Raw genomic sequence first — 23,148 nt, 5'->3', positions numbered from 1 at the left:
ACAAACCTAAACCTAACTGTAACCCTAAGCGAAACACTAATCCTAACCCTAAACCTAACCCTAGCTGTAACACTAACTGTAACCCTAAGCAAAAATTTACACCTAACCCTAACATTATACCTAGCCTAACCCTAACATGAACCCTAACCATAAACCTAAGAGTAACCCTAACACAAACGAACACCCTAACCCTAAACCTAACGCAAACACTAATCCTATTTCTAACCCTAACACAAACCCTAAACCAAGTCACAACCCTAACCCGAACCTTACCCTAAACCTAACACTTACCTAACTCTAACCCTAACTATAAAACTAACCCTAACACTAAACCTAACCCTAACCCTAACCCTAACCCTAACCGTAACACTAACATTAACCCTAACCCTAAACAACTGTAAAACATGATTAGCACATTCACTGGCGGGAACAAGTTGGGTAGGGGTGATTGGTCAGTACAAAAGTGGTATTAATTTGAACTGATTGGTTTAAGCCAAGAGGGGTGTACGTGCTGAACTACATGGTTTCCCAACTTGTTATTAACCACCATAAACTCCTGGAAGGGTTATCTGACATCCCAGGTATTTCCCTGTCTCATGCTGATTGGTGGCTGCTAGGGGGCTGCTATGGATCCCCACCTAGCCTGACTGAGTCAGGGACACCTGGTGCAGCAGATCTCTCCTGTTATTTGTAGATACACAACTTAGCAGGGTGGGAATGTGCCTAGGAGTGCTTTGTGGGTTTTTCCAAGGACAAAGGCAATGTCACTTCCTTGGACAGGCTTTGCTCTGAGATAGAGGCTGGTTTTTCAAACAATGGCCCTAACCCTAACCCTAGCCTAACCTAAAACCTAGACCTAAAGTATGGTTGGAGGGAAGATGGCGGCGAGGGGAGTGCATTGCCCCCGTGTGCTGCTTCACAGTGTGGGAGTATGACAAGTCAGGATGGCTAAAGGCTATCTTGTTAGGAATTTCCAACAATAGTGGGGTGCTCCAGAACCTGGAGGAAGGATTTCCATCGCACAAGGATCGGCTACGGGGACTCAAACGCGAGAGGTTTGTCGCACGGAGGGTAACACTGCTTATTCAGCAAATCGCCCTGCGGCTAGAGTCTGCAGCACGCGCTGGGAAACGAGGAGATAGCGACGCAGGGATACAGCGCTGCAGTTTCTGCCAGCCATGCAAGCACCATACTCAGGGCTGAATTCTGGGTTCGAGGCGGGGGAAGGAAGCGGTCCATCTCGGTTCTCCACACCGGTGAGACCACAGAGGAGGCCAGTAGCCACCATGTTGGAAAGCTGACATCACCATCCCTGTTTTCGACTGACCGCAGCTCATTCAGCCATAGAACAGGTAATTTCAGGCTGCCATTCGCCTGCGGCTTGCAGACAGATTGCTAGGGTTCAGTGCCTGGGTGCTTCTTAGAACCTGATCTTATCGGAGCGAACACCGAGCGCGGGGCGGCCGAGTTCTGGCTCCCGGAACCGCCCTGGCCCAGGGCTGTGGAGCCTGCAGAGGCTGCTTCTTGGACCCTGCTCCTATCAGAGCATACACCAAGCACTAAGCGGACAAATTCCGGCTCCCGGAACTGAGCCTGCGGGGACTGCTTCTTGGAGCCTTCTCTTATAGGAGTTTACACCCAGCACGGAGCGGCCGAGTTCCGGCTCCCGGAACTTCCCTGGCCCAGGGCTAGAAGCCCGCAGAACCTGCTTCTCGGTCCGGGTCCTTCTGAGGGCCAGTCAGGACTCACCCGTTGCTTTGGTTGCCCAGCAAGGGGAACAAAATGCTGCCATTCGCATAGGATACCAACGTGGCAGAGATCTGATGTCATCAGAAAGCGGCGGAGGAGAGAACTTCATCAATACCAGCGGCGACAGAAACAGTTGGTCTCCTGGTAGGGGGGGTGAGGCACAGACACCCGAGTCTCCTCAATTTGTCCTCGAGCCAGAGGGGAGGAGCCGGGCCGCCGCCAGCGCCCGGAGCAGGCCCAGCGGCTCGCCAGCATGGTGACCGCGTGACCCCAATTGGAGAGGGGGCGGAGCGGAGCCGCCAGCCACACCCGCAAGGTGGGCAGACCCGCGACCCAGTGGTACATGGGTGTGGTAGGAGGGGCAGGGAAGAGCCGTCGTTCGCGCTTGCAAGGTAAACAGACCTGTGACAGCCTGGCGGGTCAGGCCCAGTGGCCTGCCAGTGTGGTACACACGTCACCCCAACTGGAATAGGGGCAGAGCAGATCCTTCTCCCACGCGCGGATCAGGCCCTGCCGGTGTGGTGGCCATGTGACCCCAATTGGAGTGGGGGCGGAGCGGAACCGCCACCCGTGCCCACAGGGTGAGCAGACCTGTGACCAACCTGCAGATCAGGCCCAGCGGTCCGAAGGTGTGGTAGGAGGGGCAGGGCAGATCCGCCGCCCGCGCCTCCAAGGTAGGCAGACCTGCGACAGACCGGCAGATCAGGCCCAGGAGCCTGCCGGTGTGGTACACACACCACCCTAATTGGAGTAGGGGCAGAGCAGTGCAGAGTTGCCGCCCGTGCCAGGAACAGGCCCAGCGTCCTGCAGGCGGGGTAGTCACGACATCCCAATTGGAGTAGGGGCAGAGCAGAGCCTCCACCCATGCCCGAAAGTTGGGCAGATCTGCGACCGACCAGCGGGACAGGCCCAGTGGCCTGCCGGTATGACAGACACGTCACCCCATTTGGAGTAGGGGCAGAGTAGAGCCGCTGCCCACGCCTGCAGGGTAGGCAAACCTGCACCTGACCGGCGGATCAGGCCTGGTGGCCTGCCGGCGTGGTACACTCGTCACCCCAATTGGAGTAGGGGCAGGACAGAGCCGCCGCCAGTGCCCAGAACAGGCCCAGTGACCTGCCGGCGTGATAGCCACGACACCCCAATTGGAATAAGGAGAGAGCAGAGCCGCCGCCCGTGCCTGCAGGAAAGATACGCAAGCAGTATGAAAAGACAAGGAAAGAAAGGACCACAAGCAAAGCAGGTCAACCCAACTTTAGAAGAGGTAACAGCTGCAGCAGATGGAATGTCAGATAAAGAATTCAGGATATACATGCTTCAGATGAACTGGAGTATCAAGGAAGACATTAAACAGCAAAATCAGACAATGAAAGATCACTTCGACAATGAATTATGCAAAAAAAAACAGGAAGCAAAGGATCAACTATACAGGGAGATAGAGGTTATAAAAATCAAACAAACAGAAATCCTAGAAATGCAGGAAGCAATAAACCAACTTAAAAACTCAATGGAGAATACTACCAGAAGAGTAGAACACTTAGAAGATAGAACATCAGACAATGAAGATAAAGTATTTCAACTTGAAAAGAACATAGACAGCTCAGCAATACTGTTAAGAAACCATGAGCAGAACATCCAAGAAATATGGGATAACATTAAGAGACCAAACTTAAGAGTCATTGGGATACAGGAAGGTACAGAACTCCAAACCAAAGGAATGAGCAATCTATTCAATGAAATAATACAAGAAAACTTCCCAGACTTGAAGAATGAGAAAGAATCCCAAATCCTAGAAGCCTACAGGACGCCAAATGTGCAAAATCATAAGAGATCCACACCTAGACACATTATAATGAAGATGCCCAACATACAGAATAAGGAGAGAATTTTAAAAGCTACAAGAGAAAGGAAGCAGATTACATTTAGGGGTAAGCCAATCAGGATAACAGCTGATCTTTCAACACAGACTCTGAAAGCTAGAAGATCCTGGAATAACATATTTCAAACACTGAAAGAAAATGGGTTCCAACCAAGAATTGTGTATCCAGCGAAATTAAGCTTCAGGATGGAGGATGAAATTAAAACCTTCCATGATAAACAAAAGCTTAAAGAATTTGCAGCTAGAAAACCATCTCTTCAAAACATCCTCGCCAAAGCATTACAGGAAGAGGAAATGGAAAATAACAATGAAAACCAACAGTGGGAGGACAGTAAAGGGGGGGGGGATAATCAAAAAGGAAAACAAACCATGTTTAGTAACAGAAATAAACAAATATGACTGGAAGAACAACCCATATCTCAATAATAACCCTAAATGTTAATGGCTTAAACTCACCAATTAAGAGACACAGGCTAGTAGAATGGATCACAAAACAAGACCCAACAATATGCTGCCTACAGGAGATGCATTTGATAGGAAAAGACATACATAGGCTGAAGGTGAAAGGTTGGGAAAAATCATATCACTCATATGGACTTCGGAAACAAGCAGGAGTGTCCATACTCATATCAAATAAAATAGATTTCAAGCCAAAGTTAATCAAAAGGGATAAAGAGGGACACTACATACTGCTTAAGGGAACCATACACCAACAAGACATAACAATCATAAATATTTATGCCCCAAACAATGGTGCAGCTATGTTCGTCAAACAAACTCTTCTCAAGTTCAAGAGTCTAATAGACCACCATACCATAATCATGGGAGACTTCAACACACCTCTCTCGCCACTGGACAGATCTTCCAAACAAAAGTTGAATAAGGAAACTATAGAACTCAATAACACAATTAATAACCTAGACCTAATTGACATATATAGAATATACGACCCAACATCAAGCAGTTACACTTTTTTCTCATCAGCACATGGATCCTTCTCAAAAATAGATCATATATTATGTCACAGGGCAACTCTTAGACAATATAAAGGAGTAGAGATAATACCATGCATCTTATCTGATTATAATGGAATGAAACTGAAAATCAACGATAAAAGAAGGAAGTAAAAAGCATACATCACTTGGAGAATGAAAAATAGGTTACTGAATGATCAATGGGTTATAGAAGACATCAAGGAGGAAATTAAAAAATTCTTAGAGATAAATGAAAACACAGACACAACATATCGGAATCTATGGGACACATTGAAAGCAGTTCTAAGAGGAAATTTCATTGCTTGGAGTTCATTCCTTAAAAAAAGAAAAAAGCAACAAATAAATGATCTCATACTTCATCTCAAAATCCTTGAAAAAGAAGAGCAAAGCAACAGCAAGAGAAGTAGAAGGCAAGAAATAATTAAAATCAGAGCTGAAATTAATGAAATCGAAACAAAAGAAACAATTGAAAAAATTGACAAAACTAAAAGTTGGTTCTTTGAAAAAATAAACAAAATTGACAGACCCTTAGCCATGCTAGTGAAGAGAAGAAGAGAGAGAACTCAAATTACTAGCATTCGGGATGAAAAAGGCAATATCACAACAGACACTTCAGAAATACAGAAGATAATCAAAAACTATTTTGAATCCTTATACTCCAATAAACTAGAAGAGAGTGAAGGCATAGATAAATTTCTTAAGTCATATGATCAGCCCAGATTGAGTCAGGAGGATATAGAAAACCTAAACAGACCAATATCAATTGATGAAATAGAAGAAACAATAAAAAGACTACCAACTAAGAAAAGCCCAGGACCGGATGGGTATACAGCAGAATTTTACAAAACCTTTAAAGAAGAACTAATACCAATACTTTTCAAGCTACTTCAGGAAATAGAAAAAGAGGGAGAACTTCCAAATTCATTCTATGAGGCCAACATCACCCTGATACCTAAACCAGACAAAGACACTTCAAAGAAAGAAAACTACAGACCAATATCTCTAATGAACCTAGATGCAAAAATCCTCAACAAAATTCTGGCAAATCAGATACAAAAACATATCAAAAAAATTGTACACCATGATCAAGTAGGATTCATCCCTGGGATGCAAGGCTGGTTCAATATACGGAAATCAATAAATGTTATTCACCACATCAATAGACTTAAAATAAGAACCATATGATCATCTCGATAGATGCAGAAAAACCATTCAACAAAGTACAGCATCCCTTTATGTTCAAAACTCTAGAAAAACTAGGGATGACAGGAACATACCTCAATATTGTAAAAGCAATCTATGCTAAGCCTCAGGCTAGCATCATTCTGAATGGAGAAAAACTGAAGGCATTCCCTCTAAAATCTGGAACAAGACAGGGATGCCCTCTCTCTCCACTTTGGTTCAACATAGTTCTCAAAACACTGGCCAGAGCAAATAGACCGACGAAAGAAATTATAGGCATAAAAATAGGAAAAGAAGAACTTAAAATATCACTATTTGCAGATGATATGATTCTATACCTAGCAGACCCAAAAGGGTCTACAAAGAAACTATTAGAGCTAATAAATGAATTCAGCAAAGTGGCAGGATATAAAATCAACACGCATAAATCAAAGGCATTCCTGTATATCAGCGACAAATCCTCTGAAATGGAAATGAGGACAACCACTCCATTCAAAATATCTTCAAAAAAAAATAAAATACTTGGGAATCAACAAAAGAGGTGAAAGACTTATACAATGAAAACTACAGAACCCTAAAGAGAGAAATAGAATATCTTAGAAGATGGAAAAATATACCCTATTCATGGATAGGCAGAACTAACATCATCAAAATGGCGATATTACCAAAAGTTCTCTATAGGTTTAATGCAATGCCAATCAAAATCCCAACGGCATTTCTTGTAGAAATAGAGAAAGCAATCATGAAATTCATATGGAAAAATAAACGACCCAGATTAGCAAAAACAATGCTAAGCAGGAAGTGTGAATCAGTCGGTATACCGATACCAGACTTCAAACTATACTACAGAGCAATAGTAACAAAAACAGCATGGTACTGGTACCAAAACAGGTGGGTGGACCAATGGTACAGAATAGAGGACACAGAAACCAATCCACAAAACTACAACTATCTTATATTTGATAAAGGGGCTAAAAGCATGCAATGGAGGAAGGATAGCATCTTCAACAAATGGTGCTGGGAAAACTGGAAATCCATATGCAACAAAATGGAACTGAATCCCTTTCTCTCGCCATGCACAAAAGTTAATTCAAAATGGATCAAGGAGCTTGATATCAAATCAGAGACACGCCGTCTGATAGAAGAAAAATTTGGCTACAATCTACATACTGTGGGGTCGGGCTCCAAATTCCTCAATAGGACACCCATAGCACAAAAGTTAATAACTAGAATCAACAAATGGGACTTACTCAAACTAAAAAGTTTTTTTCTCAGCAAAAGAAACAATAAGAGAGGTAAATAAGGAGCCTACACCCTGGGAACAAATCTTTACTCCTCACACTTCAGATAGAGCCCTAATATCCAGAGTATACAAAGAACTCAAAAAATTAGACAATAAGAGAACAAACAACCCAATCAACAAATGGGCCAAGGACCTGAACAGACACTTCTCAGAGGAGGACATACAATCAATCAACAAGTACATGAAAAAATGCTCACCATCTCTAGCTGTCAGAGAAATGCAAATCAAAACCACCCTAAGTTATCATCTCACTCCAGTAATATTGGCAGCCATTATGAAGTCAAACAACAACAAGTGCTGGCAAGGAAGTGGGGAAAAGGGTACACTTGTACATTGCTGGTGGGACTGCAGATTGGTGCAGCCAATTTGGAAAGTAGTATGGAGATTTCTTGGAAAGCTGGGAATGGAGCCACCATTTGACCCAGCTATTCCCGTTCTTGGTCTATTCCCTAAACACCTAATAAGAGCATGCTACAGGGACACTGCTACATCGATGTTCATAGCAGCACAGTTCACAATAGCAAGACTGTCGAACCAACCTAGATGCCCTTCAATAGACGAGTGGATAAAAAAAATGTGGCATGTATACACAATGGAGTATTACTCTGCATTAAAAAAATGACAAAATGATAGAATTTACAGGGAAATGGATGGCATTAGAGCAGATTATGCTAAGTGAAGCTAGCCAATCCCTAAAAAACAAATGCCAAATGTCTTCTTTGATATAAGGAGTGTAACTAAGATCAGACTAGGGACGAAGAGCAGGAGAAGAAGATTAACATTTAACAGGGATGAGAGGTGGGAGGGAAAGGGAGAGAGAAGGGAAATTGCATGGTAATGGAAGGAGACCCTCAGGGTTATACAGTGGAGGGGGTATAGAGAGAGGAGGGCAGGGGATGGGAGAGGTGGGGAGGGGGGAGTGTGGAGAATGGGAAAGGCAGTGGAGCACAACAGACACTAGTATGGCAATATGTAAATCAATGGATGTGTAACTGATGTGATTCTGCAATCTGTGTATGGGGTGAAGGTGGGAGTTCATAACCCACTTGAATCAAAGTGTGGAATATGATATGTCAAGAAATTTGTAATGTTTTGAACAACCCACAATAAAAAATTAAAAAAAAAATAAAAATAAAAAGGCAAAGTATAAAACAAAACAAAACAAAAAAATAAAACCTAGACCTGACATTAGCCCTATCCCTATCTTTAATCCTAGTTCTAAGCCTAGACTTAATCCTAACCCTAATTTTAACCCTAGCCCTTACCCTAAATTTATCCATTATCCTAGCACCAAACATAGCTGTAACATCATACCTTACACTAACCCTAATGCTAACCCTAACCCTAAACCTAGGCCTAAATCTCACTAACCCTACCCCAATCATATCTCTCTTACTAGTCCTAATCCTAGCCCTCATTCTAGCTCTAACCCTAACTCTAACCATGTCCCTTATTCTGAACATAACACTAACCCTAGGTCTAAACCTGACACTAACCCTAAAGCAAACACTACCCCCACCTCTACTGGTAGACCTATACCTAAATCTAACAGTAACAATAACGCTAGACCAAACCTAACCCTAAATAGAGTCATAAATCTAGACTTAGCCCTAAATAAAAACCTAGCACTAGCCCTAACAATAACCATTAACCTAACGTAAAGACCAACTCTATCCCTAGACCAAACGCTAGCCATAAATCTGGCCCTCACCCTAAGCCTAACCCTAACCCGACAATGACAGTTACCCCAAATCAAACCCTAGCTCTATATCTTATCATAACCCAAAACCTAACTAGGACACTGGACTTATCCATAACCCTAACCCTAAAACTAGCCATAACCATATCCTTAGCTCTTACATTTCACATAGCCCTAATGAGGCCATAAACCTCACACAAAACATTGCCCTTATCCTAGCCATAAACCTAATGTAAAGACTATATTGTAACCCTAACCATGAGCCTAGACCTAACCCTAAACCTAACCCTCGCCCTAACCCTAATTCTAACTCAAACTCTAACTTTAATCTAAACATTACCCTAACAGTAAACCTAACATTAGACCTCACTCTAAACCTAACCCTCACAATAGCCCTGATCCTAGCTCAAACGCTAACACTTACCCCCAAACTAACCCTGACTCTAACCCAAGGCCTAAACCTAACCCTATCACTAATTCTAACTTTAACCCTAGCTGTAACCTTACTTCTAACCCTATCCATTACCCTAAAGGTAAGTCTAACACAAATGCTAATCCTAGGCCTAACACTGACACTATTACTAACACTAACCCTATTTCTTACTCTAAATCTAACCAGAAATCTTAACCTAACCCTATCAATTACCCTAACCCACACCCTAACCCTATCCCTAAAGCTATTTCAAGCCTTAACCCTAATCTTAACCTAAACCAAACCCTACTCAAACCCTGAACCTAATATTACACCTAGCTTTAAACCTTTAACCCTTACCCTAACCCTAACACTAGTCCAATCCGTAACCATAATGCTAACTCTAGCCCTAGCCCTAACACTAAACCTTGCCCTATCCTAGTCCTAAGTTAGCCCTATTCCTAACCCTAATCCAAACCCTAGAATTAAGTCTAGCTATAATTCTCATACAATATCCATCCCTATTTCTAACCCTATACTTACTGTAACCCTAAACCAAGCTCTAATCCTAGTCGTAACCCTTGCACTATTCTTAGCCCTAGGACTAACTCTATATCGAAACCTCTCTCTAAAACCAACCCTAAACCGATGCCTCAGCCTAACCCTGAAACTAGTTCTAACCCTAATGCTAATTCTAAAATAGCCGTAACCCTAGCCCAAGCCCTAAAACAAAATGGAGCCATACCCCTAACACTAACCCTTACCTTAGAACAAACCTTAACACTACACCAGCCGTAACCCTAGCCCTAATTTGACAACTAATCCTAACCCTATACATAACCATGACCCTGACTCATCTCCAAAAACTAAACCTAGCTCTAAACATCACCCTAACCTTAAAACTAAACTTAACACTAGACCTAGCCCTAAACCTAACCCTAAAACTAACCCTAATAGTAACCCTAATTCTTACAATAGCTGTAACCATAATACTAGCCCTAACCCTAATACAAAACTAGCCCTAATATAAGGCTTAACACAAGTTTTAACCCTAAACCAAACCCTAACTCTATTCCTAACCCTAGCTTGAACTCTATTTCTTACCCTAAGCAAAACCTCACCCTAATGCTCACCATATTCTTAGCACTAATCCATAGCCTTACCAAAGCCTAACTCTATAACTAGTCCTAACCCTAGCCTTCATCCTAGATGTAACCAAATCCCAAACCCTAACCCTATCCCTGACCATTGTTCTGACCCTAACACTAATCTTAGGTCTAAATCTAAACCTAAACCTAAACCAAAACCTAACACTAACCCTACTGGTAACCTTATACCTAAACAAACCCTAACACTAGCCCTAGACCTAAACCTACTCATAAATCTAGCCATAACTATAGCTTTAGTCATAAAGACAAAATAGACCTAGCCTTAACAATGACCCTTAACGTAAAACAAACTCTAACCCTACCTCTAGACCTAACCCTGGTCCTAATTCTGCCTTTAACCCTAACCATTATCCTACCTGAGCACTGTCATTGACACTAACAGTAACCCTAGTTATAAACTTAACTTTAACACTAAAAATAACCCTAAAACTACACCATGAAACTAGTGTTAATCATTACACTAATTCTTACATTAGCCACTGCCATAACCTATCACAAACCTAGCCCTAATCCAAGACCTACCTTAGCTTTAACCTTAAAGATAACCCTAACAATAACCCTAGCCCTAACTATAACCCTAAGCCTAACCCTAGATCAAATCCTAACCATAAATCTAGCCCTAATCATAAACCTAACCCTATTTCGAATTCTAACCATTTCATTATCCTTAACCTAACATGAATCCTAAATATAACCCTACCATTACCCTAATCCTAATCCTAAAATCCATTCAAGCCCAAACTTGAAACCTTAACCTATCCCAAACCCAGACCTTGACCCTAATAATACCCCTAGATCGAAACTTGACTGTGACTCAACACCTAACCCTTAGCCTAGATGTAGCCATAAACCTCATCCTAAAACTATCTTTAACCATAATTCTGGAACTAAAATTAGCCCTAGCCCTAATTCTAGCCCTAATTCTAAAAACACACCTAGCCCTCATCCTAGTCCTAAAACTATCCTTAATCATAACCCTAACTCTAGCCCTACACCTAACCCTAATTCTAAGCCTCACCCTACCTCTAAATCTACTGATAACATCATCTCTTACCCTAAATTTAAACCTAACCCTAACCCTAACACTAGGCTTAAACACAGAACCTAGCCCTAATCCTAGCCCTAATTTAGCTATATCTATAACCCTATCCTATCGCTAGCCCTAAGACTAACTCTAACTCTTGCCATAGCCCTATCCCTATCCCTTGTTCTATCCCTTTCTGCTACCATAAACCTAACACTAACCCCAATACTTGCCCTCAAGTTAGTCCCAGCATAACCCTAACTCTAAATCTAACATTAAACCTAAGCCTAAGCCTAACACTAACACTAGCCCTAACCATAAGGATAATCATAAAACTAGCCCTAACCCTAATCCTAGCAGTAAACCAAAACCGAGAAATAGCCCTAACCCTACACCTTAACTTAAACCAAACACTAACACTTCACCTAGATCTAAATTTAGCCCTAATTCGAGTATTAAGCCTCACTTTAAAAATAATCTTGATCCACTCACCCTAGTTATATACACTGCCCTAAACTCAAACCGAACACTGACATTAACAATAGCCCTAATTCGACTCTTAACGCTAACCTTAAAACTAACCCTGACCCTGACTCCTATCCTAACAAGGACCGTAGCTATAAATATCACCTTAACCTTAAAACTAACACTAACACTCAAACTACGCCTAACCCTAACCCTAAAACTAACCCTAATGGAAATCTTAGTTGTTACATTAGTTGTTGCCCTAATCCTAGCCCTAACCCTAATGCATATCTAGCCCTAAACCGAGCCCTAAACCTAGCTTTAACTCTAACTCTAACCCTAACCTTAGCCCTAATCCTAGAATAAATCAATCCCTTACCCTAAGTGAAATCCTAAACCTAAGAGTAACCCTAGACTTATCCATAGTCCTCAGACTAACCAAAATCCTAACCCTATTAATAGTCCTAACCCTAGCCTTCATTTTAGCTCTAACACTATCTCAAACGCTAACCCTAACCCTGACACTTATTCTGACCCTAACACTAAAACTAGGTCTAAACCTAACACCAATCCTAACCCAAAATTTACCATACTCCTATCCCTAGACCTAACTCTGAACTTAACTCTCAGCCTAGCCGTAATCATACCTCAGAACCAAACCCTTACACTAAACATAATCCTAAACCTAATCCTAGTTCTGACAGTCACCTTAACCCTAACACAAACCTAATCCTAACCATAACCCTAGCCCTAACCTTAATTCTAACTGTATCCATTACCATAAAAATAACTCTTACCATAATGCTACCCCTAGGCTTAACCCTAAACCTATCGCTTCCCCCCAAACTAGCAATTACCCTAAAGCTACTCTGAACCCTAAACCGAACCCAATCATTATGGTAATCATAACCCTAATGCTAATTTGAGCCCTAACCTAACCTCAAACCTAAACCAAACCCTAAAACTGAGCGTGACCCTAATAATTCCCCTAGCTATAAACCTCTTACCCTACCTAACCCTTATACTATACCTAGCCATAAACCTAACTCTAATACTATTCCTAACCTTAACCCTAGACCTGATATTAAGCCTAGCCTTAATCCTATCCCTAACCCTAACACAAACCCTAACCCTTATCTGATCCTGAACATAGCCTTAATTTTATCCCTAACCAACACCCTAGGCCTAAACCTAACACTAACTCCGGCCCTAATCTTAGCCTTTATTTAGCCCTATCTCTAATCCTAACCCTAACTCTAGCCCAAAGACTAACTCTAATTCTCACCCTAAACCTAACCCTAGTTCTAAATCTATATCTATCACTTATTAGAACCATAATCCTAGCCCTAATCCTTGGTGTAACACTAGCCTTATCCATAGCCCTGGTCATAATCCTAAATTTAACCCTAACTCTAAATCTAACCTGAACCCTATGCCTAAACCTAAACCTAAAACTAGCAATAATGCTAAATCTAATCCTAAAACTAGCTCTAATCCTAGCTCTAGCCCTAAAACAAACCGAGTCATAGCCATAACCCTAACCCTTAACCTAAACCAAACTCTAACCCTACACCTAGCCCTAACCATATTCTAATTCTAGTCCTAACACTAACACGAAAAATAACCCTGACCCTAACACTAACCCTGGCTCTAAACATCATCATCACTGTAAACTTCAACCTAACACTACACCTAGCCCTAACCCTAACCCTATAACTAGTGCTAATCATAACCCTACTTCATAGATTAGCCACAGCCTTAACACTAGCCCTAACCTAACACAAAACCTAGCCTTAATCTGAGGCCTAAACCTAGCTTTAACCCTAAACTTAAACCTAAGCCTAACCCCAAACTAGCCTTAATCCTATACATAACACTAGCTCTAAATTTAGGTCTAAATCTATCCATTACCCTATCAGTAACCCTAATCTTAAGCTAATCCTAGGCCTAACCTTAACCCTATCCATTACACTAAACCAAACCTAAACCCTAAAAATAACCCAGTCATTACCTTAAACTGAAACCCTAACATAACCCAAACCCTAAACCTGACCCTGACCCTAAATATAACCCTTGATATAAACCTGAATCTTACCCTAAACCTAATCCTTATACTGGACCAAGCCATAAACCTAACACTAAATCTAGCCCTAACTATAACCCTAGAACTGACATTAGGCCTAGCCCTAATAATATCCTTATTGCTAACACAAACCCTAAACCTTTCCTAGGCATAAACTTAGCCTTAATCATAACCCTAACACTAACTCTGCCCTAACCCTAATACTAACCCTTGCCCTAGCCCTAAACCTAGCCAAAATCACATCCCTTACCCTAAACGTAACCCTAACCCTAACCCTAACCCTTGTTGTCACAATTGTCCTATACTTACCTTTAGCTTTAACACTAGATTGAAAACTAACTTTAAATCTAACCCTAACTCGATGCCTGAGCCTAAAACTAACCCAAACTCTGATACTAATTCTAAAACTAGCTCTAACCCTAGCCGTAACTATAACCTTAGCTGTAATTTAGCCCTATCCCTAACCCTAACCCTAATCCTAGCCCTAAGAGTAACTCTAACTCTCACAATGGTACTATCACTCATTCTAATCCACTCCCTTCCCATAAAACTAACCCTATGCCAAATCGTATTCCTAACACTTGCCCTATACTTAGCCCTAGCACGAACCTTAGATAAAAACCTAACTCTTAATTTAACCCTAAACCAAAGCCTAAGCCTAATTCTAAGACTAGCCCTAACCCTAATACTAATCCTAAAATTGGCCCTAACCCTAACCCTAGCCCTAAAACTAAACTGAGCCAAAGTTCTAACCCTAACCCTTAACCTGGACCAAACCCTACCCTACACCTAGCCCTAACCCCTTCCTTAATTCGAGTTTTAAGCCAAACCCTTTAGGTAACCCTGACCCTTACTCTGTCTATAACACTAACCCGTGGTCTAAACATCACCCTAATCCTAACCATAAACTTAACACTAAACCTAGCCCTAAAACACTAAAGTTAGCCATAATCATGACCCTAGTACTTACATTAGCCATAACCCTAAACCTAGCACTAACTTAACCCAAACCTAGTCCTAATCATAACCATGACCATAGCCCTGAACTGATTTCTAACTCTATCCATTACCATAACCATAACCACAACCAAAATCCTAATGCTAATTCGAGCCCTAAATTTAAACCTTAACCTATCCCAAACCCTAACTCAGAACTTGACCCTAATAATACCCCTAGCTCTAAACCTGACACTAACCCTAAACCTAACCCTTCAAATAGTCGTACCCATAATCCCAACCCTAAAACTATCTTTAACCATAATTCTGGACCTGAAATTAGCCCTAGCACTAATCATAGCCCTAACCCTAAAAAAAAGTACCCTAGCCCTCATCCTAGCCATAAACCTAGCCCTTATCATAATGCTAACAATAATCATAGTCCTAATTCTAATTATAATCTTCACCCTACCTCTAAACATAGCTAAAAAGCCATCCCTTACCCAAATTTGGCCTAATTCTAAACCTAAACTCTAAACCGCAAACCTAGGCTTAAACTAAACACTAAAGCTCGCCCTAATCCTAGCCCTAATTGAGCCCTATCTCTAACCCTAACCCTAACCCTAGCCCTAAGACTAACTCTCACCCTAGCCCTATCCCTAGTTCGAACCCTATCTTTTACCATAACCCTAAACCTAGCCATAACACTTGCCCTATCCTTAGTTCTGACCCTAGCTCTAGATCTAACCCTATATCCAAATTTAACCCTAACCCAATCACTAAGCCTAAGCCTAACACTAACACTAGCCCTAATCTAACCCTAGGACTGAAACAAAACCAAGTTTTAGCCTTAACCCTAAACCATAACTTAAACAAAACCCTAACACTACAACTAGACCTAACCCTAGCCCTAATTCGAGTCTTAACCCTAACCTTAAAACCAACCCTGACCTTGACTCATATCCTAACACTCACCCTAGCTCTAAACACCACCCTCACCTTAAACTGAACCCTAAAAGTAACGCTAGCCCTAATTCGAGTCCTAAAACTAACCCTAACACTCCACCTGACCCTGACTCCTATCCTAACATAAAACCTAGCTAAAAATATCACCCTAACCTTAAACCTAACCCTAACACTAAATCTAACACATATCCTAACACTAAAACTAACCCTAATGGTAACCCTAGTTCTTACATTAACCATTGCCCTAAACCTAGCCCTAATTCTAACACAGAACCTAACTCTAACCCTTGCCCTAAACCTAGGAATAACCCAAAGCCTAATGCTAATCCTAGCCTTTATTTAATCCTATCCTAACCCTAAAACTATCCATAAGACTAACTCTAACTCTTGTCCTAGCCCTAGTCCTAGTTCTACCCTTAGCCTTATTCCTAAACCTAGATCTAAGACTAAGTCTAAATCTAAACCTAACTCTAAATTTAACTTTAACAATAAGCCTAAACCAAACCCTAACACTACCCATATCCATAATGCTAATCATAAAACTGGCCCTATCTATAGCACTAGCCATAAACCAAAACCAAGCCATAGCCCTAATCCTAACCCTTAACCTAAATCAAATGTTAACCCTACAAATAGCCCTAAAACTAAGTCTAAAACTAACCCTGACTCTGACACTGACCGAAACACTAATCCTAGCTCTAAAAATCACCCTTACATTAATAACATTTATAACACTACATCTAGACTTAACCTAATCCTAAAACTAGCCTTAATCAAAACCCTAGTTCATACATTAGTCATTGTCCTATCCATAGCCCTAACCCTAACACAAATTCTACCCCTAATCGGAGCCCTAACCCTAGGTTTAACCCTAGTACTAGCCCTAACTTTAACCCTAAGAGTAGCCCTATCCCTAACTCTATCCCTATTACTTACACTAAGCCAAACCCTAACCCAAAGGCTAATGTGAGTTCTAGTCCTAATCCTTAGCCTAACTTAAACTCTAACTATATTACTAGTCTTAACCCTAGCCCTCATTCTACCTCTAAACATAACCCTGACCCTCATCTTACTCTAAGAGTAACCCTAGGTCTAAACCTGACCGTAACCCTAAACCAAATCATAACACTAGCCCTACTGGTAACCCTATACCTATACCTAAGCCTAACACAAGACCTAGACCCAAAGCTAATCCTAAATATAGCTATAACTCTAACCCTAGACTTAAACAAAACCTAGCACTAGCCCTACAATAACTCTTAATATAAACCGAATACTTACCTTACTCCTACACCTAAACCTAGTGCTAATTCTGGCTCTAACACTAACCCTAACCGTATCACAAAAACTGACCCTGATTCTAACACGGAACCTAGCTTTAAACCTGACACTCACCCAAAACCTACCTAACACTACACCTAGCCATAACCCTAACCCTAAAACTAGCCCTAATCATAACCCTAGCTCTTACAGTACCCAAGGCCCTAACCCTAGGCCTAAACTAGCACAAAATCTAGCCCTAATCCTAGGCCTGAACATAGCCCTAAGCATAACCCTAAATCTAACTCTAGCCCTAACCCTAACCCTAAGCCTTGCTTTAGACCTAACCCTAGCTCAAAGCCTAAACTTTACCCTTAACATAACCCAAGTCCTATCCCAAACCCTAACCTAACACTAGCCCTAATCCTAACCTTAACCATAGACCTAATCATAGCTCTAATTATATCCACTACCCTAACCCTAGCCCTAATCCTAACCATAACCCTAGCCCTAACCCTAGTTCTAATTCTATCCATTACCCTAACTATAATCCTAACCCTAATATTAAGCCTAGTCTTAACCCTAAGCCTATCAAAATCCCTAAACGTATCCATTGCCCTAAAACTAACCTGAACCCTAAACCTAAGCCTATTCATTATCCTAACCCTAACACTAACACTAATGCTAATTTGGATCGTAAACTTAAACCTTAACCTAAACCAAACAATAAGCTGTACACTGACCCTAATAATACACATAGCACTAAACTTGACCCTTACTCTAAATCTAACCCTCACACTAGACCTAACTATAAACATAACCCAAAACATATTCCTATCTGTAACCCTAGACCTGACATTAGCCCTAGCCCTAATCGTAGCCCTAAACCTAACACGAACACCAGCTCTCATCCTAGACCAAAACCTAGCCTTAATCATAACCCTAACCCTAATTCTAACATATTCACTGTCCCTAAACCTAGTTATAACCCCATTGCTTACCTTAAACCTAACCCAAACCCTAACCCTAACACTAACTCTAGACCTAACCTTAACTCTAGGACTAACCCTAACACTAACACTCCCACGAATTCTAAACCTAATCCTAATCCTAGCTTCAAGACTACTCCACCCTAGCCCTAGCCCTAATTCTAACCCTATCACTTACTGTAACCTTATTCCTAGCCATAGTCTAGAATAACACTAGCCCTGACCTTAAATCTTGCCCTAAACCTAGATCTAAACCTAACACTAATTCTACACCTAAATCTAACCCTAATTCTACACCTAAACCTCACCCTAACACTAGTCCTTACCCTAACACTAATCCTAAAACAAGCCCTAATCAAAGGCTTAGCCCTAAAACAAAACAAACAATAACACTAACCCTAAACTTTTACCTAAACCAAAGCCTAACTTTACCTCTAGCCCTAAGCCTAGCCCTAATTCTAGTCATAATCTTAACCGAAAACTACTTTTGAACCTGTCTCTGACATTAACACTAACCCAACCTCTAAACATCACCCTAAACCTAAAACTTACTCTAACACGTGACCTAGTCCTAACAGTAATTCTAAAACTAGTTCTACTCAAAACTCTAGATCATACACTAATGATAATCTTAAAACTATTGCTAACCAAAACCTAGCCCAAATCTGAGACCTAACCCTAGTTTTCACCCTAACACTAACCCTAACACTAGCCCTAAACTAAACCGGAACCCTAGCTCTAATTTAGCTCTAACCTTATCTTTACCCTAGACAAACCCCAACCCTAATGCTAACTCTAGTCCTAAAACTAATCCTTAGTCTGACCCAAAATTTAACCCTATTACTAGTCCTAACCCTAGCACTCATTCTTGTTATAAACATAACCCAAATTTTAACCCATCCCTGACCCTTATTCTGACCCTCAATCTAAACCAAACCCTAACACTAGCCCTACCCATAACCCTATATCTAAACATAACTCTAAAACTAGTCCTAGATTAAATCTAATCCTAAATCCGGACATATGTTTAGCAAAGACCAAAACAAAAACATAGTCCTAGCTCTAATGATAACCCTTAAGCTAAGCAAAACACAAACCTTACCTCTAGACATAACCAATCCTAATTCTGGCTCTAGCCCTAACCCTAACCCTTATCCAAAGACAGACCCTGACACTAACACTAAACCTAGCTATAAAACTGACGCTAACCGAAACCTAAACCTACCATTAGGTCCAGCCATAATGGTAAACATAACCCTTACTTTACCATAGCACTAAAACTAGCTCTAAACCTAACAAAAACCTAGCCCTAATCCCAGGCCTAAACTAGCCCAAAGTGTAACCCTAATCCTAACCTAAACTTATCGCTTATCCTAAGTCTAACCCTCATGCTAACCTTAAAACTCGCCTTAGACTTAACCCTAGGTAAAACACAAAATCGAACCCTAAACATAACCCTAGCCCTATCCATAAACCTAAACCTAATCCTAGCCCTAATCATAATGTTAACACTAGCCCTAATACTATTCTAAAATTATCCATTACCCTAAACTGAACATTAACCCTAATGATAAACCTAGCTCTAATCCTAATTGTAAACCTAATACTACACATAACCCTAAACCTAACCCTCATTGTAGCCTTAACCTTAGATAAAAACCTAACCCTTACTCTGACACTAACCCTAGCCCAAACCCTAACATTAACCCTAAACCTAAAACTACCCCTAACCCTAACCTGAAATCTAACCCTATCCATTACCCTAACTCTAATGATAATCTTAGCCCTAACCCTAACACTAACCCTAAACCTAAAACTACGCCTAATCCTAACCTGATATCTAACCCTATCCATTAACCTAACTCTAAAGATAACCTTAGCCCTAACCCTAACCTTAACCATAAATATAACCCTAGACATAATCCTAAACCTAACACTCACCCTAGCTCTAACCCTACCTCAAAACATATCCTGTATCCTAAACCTAAACAAGCCCTAGCCCTAACCCTAACCCTAACTCTAGCCCTAATTCTATCCAAAACCCTAGGCCTAACCCTAGCTCTAACGCTATTCATTAACCTAAATATAACCCTAACCCAAATGCAAACCCTAGGCCTAACCCTAACCCTATCACTAAACCTAACCCTACCAATTACCCTATCTTAACCTAAATCCTAAACCTAAACCTATCCATTAACCTAAGGCTAATTTTAACCCTAATGCTAATTTGAGGCATAATCCTAATTATTAACCTAACACAAAACTGAATCCTGGCCCTGACCCTAAAAATACACATTACTCTTAACCTGGCCCTTACCCTAAACCTAATATTAGACCTAGCCATGAATCTAACCATATAACTATCCATAGCTGTAACCATAAACCTGACATTATCACTATCTCTAAAACTTGCCCTAACCCTAACACAAAACCTAGCCCTCATCCAAACCACAAATCAAGCTTCAATCCTAACACAAACATAACCACATGCCTATCCATAACCCTTTTGCTAACTCTAACCCTATCAATTACCCTACACCTAACATGAACCCTAAACCTAAACCTATCATTACCCTAACCAAACCCTAATGCTAATTCAAGTCTAAACCTAAACCCTAACATAAACCAAACCTGAAACCTAATTCTAACTGTAATAATACCCCTAGCTCTAAACCTCACCCATACCCTAAACCTAACCCTTACACTAGACCTAGCCATAAATCTAACTCTCAATCTATCCCTAATGTAAGCCTTGACCTGGTACTAGTCCTAGCCCTAATTCTTGCCATAACCCTAAAACAAACCAGAGCTCACATCCTAGCCCTAAACCAAGCCTTATTATTAAACCAAACCATAACCCTAGCCCTAACCAAAATTGTAACCTTCAACCTAACTCTAAAACTAGCTCTAACCCCATCCCTTCCTCTAAACCTAAACCTATCCCCAGACCTAAACCTATGTCTAACACTAATACAAATGCTAGATGTAATCCTACCCCTAATTTACCCCTAACCCAACATAACCCTAGCCCTAAGACTAACTCTAACGCACCCTAGTCATATTTCTAGTGCTAACACTATCCCTTACCATATCCCTATCACTTGCCTTTACATTAGCCCTAACCCTAGCTCTAGCCCTAATCTTATATCTAAGCCTAACTCTAAATCAAACCCTAACCCTAAGCTAAACCTCTCACTAAAACAAGCTGAAATAATAATGCTAATCCTAAAACTATACTTAACCTAGCACTAGCCCTAATCAACAACCAAGCCATAGCCCTAACCCTAACCTTTAAGATAATGCAAACCCTAAACTTACACCTAGCCCTAAACCTAACTCTAATTTGAGTCCTATACCTAACGCTAAAACAAACCCTGACCCTTACTCTGACCCTAACACTTACCCTGGCTCTGAACATCACTCAAAACCTATACCTAAACCTAACCCTATACCTAGCCCTAACCCTAACCCTAAAACAAGTTCTACTCATAACCTTAGTTCTTACATTAGCTGAAGCCCAAAATCTAGCCCTAATCTAACCCAAAACCTATCCCTAATCGGAGCCCTAACACTAAATTTAACGCTAAAGAAAAACCTAATTCTAGTTCTTACACTTACCCTAATCCTAACCATAACCCTAACCCTTGCCATTACCCAAAACCTAACCCTAACCCTAGCCTTAATCCTAACAATAAACCTAGCCCTAACCCCAGCTGTAACCCTATCCATTACCCTAATCCTAATCCTAACCCTAGGATAACCCTGAACTTATTCCTAACCGTAAACCTGTACATTACCATAAACCTAACCTGAACCCTAAACCTAACCATATCCATAAATTTAATCCTAACACTAATAAGCTTAACCCTAAAACTATCTCTAACCATAACCTAGACCTGACATTAGCCCTAGCACTAATGAAGCCCTAAGACTAGAACAAAATCTAACCCGAATCCTAGCCCTAATCTTAGCCTTAATCCTAAACCTAACCCTAACTAACCATAGACCTAAACCTAATTTTAACCCTTGCCTTAGTTCTAAAGCTAGCCATAACATTGTATCTATCCATAAGCATAACCATAACCCTAGCCATAAACCTAGGCTCAGCCTTAATACTAACCCTAGCTCTAATCCTAGCCCTAATTAAGCCATAATTCTAACCCTATATCTAAACCTAACACTAAGACTAACTGTAACTCTCACCCTAGCACTAGCCCTAGTTCTTACACTATCCCTTATGATAATTCAAACCCTAGACCTAACCTTAGCCCTAACCTTCACTGTAGTCCTAAACATAGATCTAACCCTATCTCTAAATATAACCATAAACCTATGCCTAAACCACACCCTAACACTAGCTCTAACCCTAATGCTAATTTGAAAATTAGCCCTAGCCCTAGCCCTAGCCCTCAAGCAAAACCGAGCCATAGCAGTGACTCTAAACCTTAACCTAAACCAAAACCTAACCCTACAACTAGTCCTAACCCTAGACCTAATTTGAGACCTAACCCTCACTCTAGAACTAATACTAACACTGACTACGACCTTAACACTAACCCTAGTTATACACATTACCCTATCCCTAAACCTAATCCTAACACTAGTCCTCGCCCTAGACCTAACCCTAAAACTAGCCATAATCTTAATGCCAGTTCTTAAATTAGCCATAGCCCTAAAACTAACACAAAACCTAGCCGTAATTCAAGCTTAACCCTAAATTTAACCCTAACCCTAACACTGGCAATAACCCTAGCCTTATACCTAGTCCTAATCCTAGCTCTAACCCTAAGTCTTACACTTTGTCAAACCCTTACCCTATGGCTAATCTAGTCCTAACCCTAATTCTTTGCCTACCCCAAAACTTAACTCCATTCCTAGTACTAACCTTAGCCCTCATTCTAGCTCTAAATTTAAACCAAACCCTAACCCTAACCCTGACCCTTATTCTGACCCTAACACTAAACCTAGGTTTAAACCTGACTCTAAATTTTATCCAAAACTTAAAAGTAGCCTTACCAGTAACCCTAACCCTAAACCTAA

This window comes from Marmota flaviventris, chromosome 12 (genome assembly GCF_047511675.1).
Source record: "Marmota flaviventris isolate mMarFla1 chromosome 12, mMarFla1.hap1, whole genome shotgun sequence".
Classification (NCBI taxonomy): Eukaryota; Metazoa; Chordata; class Mammalia; order Rodentia; family Sciuridae; genus Marmota; species Marmota flaviventris.
The sequence above is the reverse complement of the archived record's forward strand: the minus strand, read 5'-3'. Positions refer to the sequence as shown.